We start from the raw sequence: 6758 nt of genomic DNA, 5'->3' as shown, positions 1-6758 counted from the left end.
CTTAATGCCATTTTCCATCAAATACCATTTGGTAAGCAGAAACGTTGTAAACCTTAGTTCAAATGCAAACACACACCCACACACACACACACACATACACACACACACATACTCTTTATTGTTCTGGCATCAGTGCTTGTGTAATTTGTACTTTGATTGGCAATGTGTGCTCTTTCAATCTAACCTAAATTTTCTCTCCAAAGTACATCCAGCTTTTTGATGCATGTTTCTCACGGACCTTTACATTTTATCCAGCATATCATTTATATTTTATGATATGTCAGCAAAGCAGGCTGAAATACATCAGTCCATGTCCAGTCGAACCCAAGTAAGTGTTTTACTTTGTGTAATTACCTGATACTACACTGATAGGCTATAGGATTTTAAAGTATGGGTTGGAAACAAATCACCTCCAGTGTTGCTTCTTCATATGATTCTGTGGATTTTTATCATAACCATTAGTGATGGAGGTGGTGGTGGTGCTGTGCTTGGTTCCAAAACCCAAAATAATATATAAGAACTTTCCAGATTTTGCAACTTCCCGTGTACTAGGATTTCGTCCCACAGTACAAAGACGTACATTTTAGGCTAATTGGATGTAGTGTGTGGGTGTGTGTGTGTGTGTGTGTGTGTGTGTGTGTGTGTCTTTCTCCTCTAATGGATTGGCACCCTGTCCAGGGTATCTCGGGTATCTCGTTCATCTCGTGCCCAAAAATGGAACCATGGACTCTCTGCTCTCAGAAAATCCTGAAGGAGAATGTCCGGCCATCAGTTCATGACCTCAAGCTCAAGCGCACTTGAGTTATGCACCAGAACAATGATCCGAAACACACCCTCAAAATCCACCTCTAAATGGCTCAAAAAAAAAAAAAAAGTTTCGGAGTGGCCTAGTCAAAGAACAGACTTAAATCCGATAGAGCCTTAAACAGGCCATTCATGCTCGAAAACCCTTCAATGTGGCTGAATTTAAACAATTCTGAAAAGAAGAGTGGGCCAAAATTCCTCCACTGCGATGTGAAAGACTTGTTGCCAGGTATCGCAAAGACTTGATTACAGATGTTTCTGCTAAGGGTGGCACAACCACTTATAAGTTTAGAGGACAATTACTTTTTCACATAGGGCCAGACAGTTATTTTTTTTTTTACAATTTTTTTCCTTAATAAATAAAAGTCATCATTTGATTTTGTATTTGCTTGGATAATCTTTGTGTAATAATAAAAATTGTTGATGATCTGAATCATTTAAAAGGGGGCAAATACGCAGGAAGGGGGCAAATATTTTTTCACGACACTGTATTTGTCTTACTGAAAACTAATTATATACTAATTATCCACTGGCAGCAAGCTTATAAAGTAAATGGAGTTTTTTTTAGTCCAATCACTAATTACTTCTCACCACATACTGTACCTATAGCATTAATAATGTGATTGGGTCAGCATTCACATGTACACACTAAAGATAAATAATGGCAGTGGAAAGAACTTTTATTACCAAATTACCAAATATTTGGGATATTTTCTAAGAATATCAGAATAAACTGCTGATTCATTGTAGTCTATGATTTTCACCAGAAATTACTGAGTTTAGATTTGATTGGGGTCTGATGAGGATAATGAGTCAGACGGCTAAGTGATCAGCTTTCACCTCAATGTCATTGTGGTTTTGAATATGAGTAGTGAGTCAGTTAATACTAAGTGTGAACAGTAGAAAACCAAAACCAAAACTGAAGTGCTTTAAACCTCTTAGTTATATTTAACATAGCTGTGTGTATTAGCACAGCAGCAGTTCAGGGTGTGGAGAAATATAGGGAAATTCCAGTTGACGTACTGAACTATCACTTCATGTTGCAACACCCGTGTAACAGTGTGTGTGTGACTCAGCTGATGGGTGACGATGTTCAACGGTGTACTCGAGGCCATTAGCACGTACTCAATGTATTTCCTTTTTTTTTTTATTTAGAGTACCTTTTATATATGGATTATCTCCTAGTATTGTTTTCAAGAATAGAAAGATAAAAAATGACTTGCATGTTTAGAATTGTAGAATTTAATATATATACACTCACTCATCATCTATACTGCTTAATCCTATATTCAGGGTCAAGGGGGGGGGCCTGAAGCCTATCCCAGGAAACCTAGAGCACAAGGCGGGGTACACCCTGGACATGGTGCTCATATATACAGTATACATACGATATACACACAGTACTGTATATACATTGTATATATCTTATTTCTACATCTATCTAGTTCCTGCTCTCTCTATCCATCACATGTCAGTGGTCCAATAACATGCAGCATAGAGCGATTGGTTTTCCCAGGTGTACATTTGTGCTGGCTCAAACGGTAAAAGCTGTAGCTTACTGGGTTTCTGATCAGGGAGATCGGGGAAGGTCTGGGGTTCGAGCCCCAGCACCACCAAGCTGCCAATGTTGAGCCCTTGCACAAGCCCCTAAACCCTATCTGCTCCAAGATGCTGTATCCCAGCTCACCATGTGCTCTGATCCCAGCTTCCTAACTGGGATAGGTGAAAAAATCATTTCACTATGCTGTAAGGTGCATTTGACAAATAATTAAATCTTAATCTTATGTCTGTGTATGTACCTGTGGCACCTCGTCCATTCCCCTGGATTGTAATCCAGGTCCCAATTACCCTACAGTATGGGAAATGAATAAGTGTATAAATGTAATATTAATATCATCAATTAAGACATAGAAACTGCCTTTTAAGGATTCTATGGCAGACTTCAACTTTTTTATTACTTATATGTATGGTGTTATATAAAACAATAGTGGATTATTCCACAAGCTACAAAAAACAAGGCATATCCCAACTCTACAGTCATTGCAGTTAGTGCTATTGGATAAGAGATCTAAAATTGAATATAAGTAGCATAAGAATGAAATGATAAGGATTGAGCAATGAATTATTATCATTAGGTCAAGGACTTATAATAATAATGGCACAGTAAAAATCATGTGGGGCAAGCTATCATACACACACCTACAGACAGGTGGGCAGCTGAGCTGGAGCCATTGTTTAAAAGATTTTAAAAGAGTTTTAAATCTGTTATGTACTACTGATTAAAGAAACCATAGAGCTGAGAGAAAAGCATTATAACCACTGGGAGGCAAGTAACTGTCAGGTAGCAACCTATCTTGAAAATTCTGAATAATAGTTCTAAAATAATATTATGTAATCGAAACTACAGTAGTATTTAATTAGAGTTGGTCTTCTCTGTAAAAGCAAACACTGTTCTAACAAGTTTATACCTGTACTAGATCTCACAATCCTATTTATCTCAGGCCTATTTAATCATTCAGGTTTGATATTGCTTTTTGATTTTAGCATTTATAATACGTATTCATTACATATTAAATGCAAGTGAATCAATAAACAGCGATTTCGCAATTTTAAATGATCAATGTGTTGCTGTCTTCGAGTAGAATCGGAGCAGAATATTTCCATCTTTTTAAACTTTATTTTAGTTGATTCGTGAAGTTTTCCGAATTTTGTATAGTAGGAATATTTCACCATGCGAAGGACTTTCCCGGGCTGCTTCATGTGTCATTAGGTTTTCCCATGGTTAATGTAGCAATGAGAACCAATACAAGGAGAGCCAACATATATAATATATATTTGTATTTTAGTTAATTATTTACCATTATAAAACATAATTTTGTAAATTGTAATTTTAATAAAAAAGAAATAACAACAGGAGAAAAAAACTCTTGGATAAAGTGTCCATCATTTGGTAGACCTCATCCCTGTTTATTAGGACCCTTTAAAGCACTGGTTCTCAAACCCGGTCCTGGAGGACCACCTGCCCTATTTTTTAGCCTATAGGACTCCTAATTTAACCAATCAGCTCATATTAACAGCCTTTTTTTTAGAGCAAGGAAAACGTTAAAGTAAATGTTCGGGTTCCTGGGATACTGGGTGTCATGGGAGTTTCTTCTCTTCCAAACCTCTTGTGTAAAATGTGTCTCTTATGAATGCATGTGTCAGGAAACGGAATCGCTTCTGTAGGTGTTACATCAGCACAGAGTATAAGAAAAAGTCAGCTTTGATCTACTGTGTACGCTAAATCGTCTATCCTGTGAAGATGTTTCTACAATGGTTAGTGACCACCAGTTCAACCTCAGATCTTGGGGCTGTCCTTAAAAATGTCCAAGCTGATGTCTTTATCCTTCTCTGTCCAATTTCTTCTTTTGTGCCTGGATCTCTTCTAAACTGAATAGCAACTGGAATAAATTAAGTTAATTATTTAATATCTAAACCACGTGACATGTCTGATATGAAGTATATGATTGTCTTATTTTGGTCATGAGTGTCCTGTGTCCATATCTGTGTCCTTATCTAAATCATTGGTGTGCTTCCAGGATCTGGCAACCGCAATAAATGCGCTGTCAAAGAAAGACTTGTTTTCTCTCCAGCAGATTTTACTTCGCTGTTTCCGAGAACGGCTGAATACACCGTTTATCACATAGCGGAATAACTTTTGAATGGGGACATTGTGTCCTCCACATTTAAGATGTAAACATCATGGTAAGTCTGTGCTTAGGATGATAGTCTAGCCTGTAGATTTGTTGCTAAGAGCTATGCTTTACTGTGATTTTCAGTAACGCGACACCCACTTGCAAGGGGTGGACACCATCAAAACATTCCTCTGGTCATGAAAACATGAAAGGTCTCGATTTCCTTCATGAGCGACAAAAGCAAACATGGCAAAGAGGAAAATATGGGCAAGGCCAGAGGAGAGCTGAACATACCGAAACACTCATGAACTATGTTGGCGTGCAGGTGGAAGAAAAACACCAGAGCGCTTTTTTCATGACCCCCTCTGTCCCGGCCGTGAGGCGAGGCTGACTTTCAGGGAAATAGAAGTTTGATGTATGAACAGCTCTCTCTGAGCGATCTTATTTCTCCAGCAGTTGAGAAAACAGTACTAGATCACGTCCTTCCTCTATATACGTGATGTCATGCAGCTCTCTTGTTCGTATCGAATGTGCCCCTTTCACCTTCACCCAGCACTCAATGCATTACAATGCCACATTATGTGATATGTTCGCATAAGAGTTTAGACTAGACCAGACCAGACCAGACCAGTTCTGGAGTTATCAGCCTCAAGAGAATGTCAACCATAAAAACGTGGACATCTTCATGCACAGCTTTGACTCGGTACAGCAGAATGCAAAGTTAGCCAGTTTCCATCTGTGGCACATGACTTCATAAATCAGTTCCAGGCCACATGATTCAAAAAACGAATGTGTTACATTGCCCGCTCTCGGATACCCGCATCGTTCTCACTGAACTCAGAGATATGGTGTAATGACAATATTTAGATCATCACCCCTGTTCATGTTTAAAGGGCTCGTGTATCTAATTAGGGCCTTTTTATCAGAAGTACAGTACTGTGCAAAAATCTTAAGACATCCCTATTTCCTTTGTATTTTGCTTCCTTTAAACAGCCAGACTTTCATGTATTTTTAACGCAGTATTGTGAAATTATTTTCCGAACTTATTATTATTTTCAATCCATTGCTTGTACTTGAGCAGCTTTAGAGGAATGGTTTTTGTTTGTTAATCCTCACTGGAGCGGGGTTTTTTAGCTTTAAGCTTTTAAACTTTAAGCTTTAAACTTAAGGCATGAACCAGTGAGAAACAGATGCAGATGATGACAGATGATCGAGTACACTGGTGATGCTGAACACTGAGTGGTTGGGACAGATGAGAGGGGAAATGAGGTTGCCTCTTGGAAAAGGGGTGGCTCAAGACTCTTGTAAAGTTCAATGTGTCCAGGTAGAGCATTGATCACAAATCTGACACGTCTAGAGAACACTTCTTTTTTTTTTTTGTCAGCTTGCCTTTTAACTAGAGCTAACCAAACATAGTTACTATATGCTAAGCTCTGTTATGTCTTTTTAAAGGCCATGCTTTTCATGATATTGTTTACCATCACTTCCATTGCTACCTAATGTATAAATCTACACTCCGTACAGTATATGACTTCATTACTGTAGCTCTCATATGAGTACCACTAATATCTTTAAGACGATGAGGGCTTTAGAAGAGGCCTGTATTTTTGCCCAGACAGACGACGTGACTTGATCCTTTCTAAGACTACAAATTTTACATTAACATCATGTTCCTGTGTTTTAATTAGACATAACAGCTGTAATTATTAAGCAAGCCAGAGTTCAATTCATGTAAAAGCGTTTTTTTTTTTTTTAGAAATGCTTGTTTTTCTCGTGCATTTATCACACGATTACAACAACGTGTTGTTTGTAACTGAATCACGGCACTGTTGAATGATTCATCCTAAGTCGTTAGAAGGTGTCATCTTGTTCCTCACTTAAACGATACCAGGTGAACCACAGTAGCATTTGCAGAGGAGTTGCGCAATATGTTATTCGGAATGTGACACTGTGCTCTCATTAATCCAAGTGTCGGGTGTAGATCTCAAAATCAGATACTGTATATAATAATATCCTCAGGTATTCTTATGCAACTTTTGGATGGGTGTCATCTGTGTTGTGTCTAAATCCTGTGTTATGCAATTTGATGGCAAGTAAATATCATGAACTTGGCATGATCTACACAGGACAGACTGACCCAGATACACACATCTTTCCTTAAGGAGCAGGGTGCCCATACTTTTGCCACAGCAAGTACTGTCCGGGCCAACAGGCCAACTTTGTAGAAAGAAATCAAGACTCGTGTTCACTTTTATAATAATATAATGCACTGATATGTAT

The sequence above is a fragment of the Clarias gariepinus genome, chromosome 15, assembly GCF_024256425.1.
Source record: "Clarias gariepinus isolate MV-2021 ecotype Netherlands chromosome 15, CGAR_prim_01v2, whole genome shotgun sequence".
Classification (NCBI taxonomy): domain Eukaryota; kingdom Metazoa; phylum Chordata; class Actinopteri; order Siluriformes; family Clariidae; genus Clarias; species Clarias gariepinus.
Note: the sequence above shows the minus strand (reverse complement) of the source record.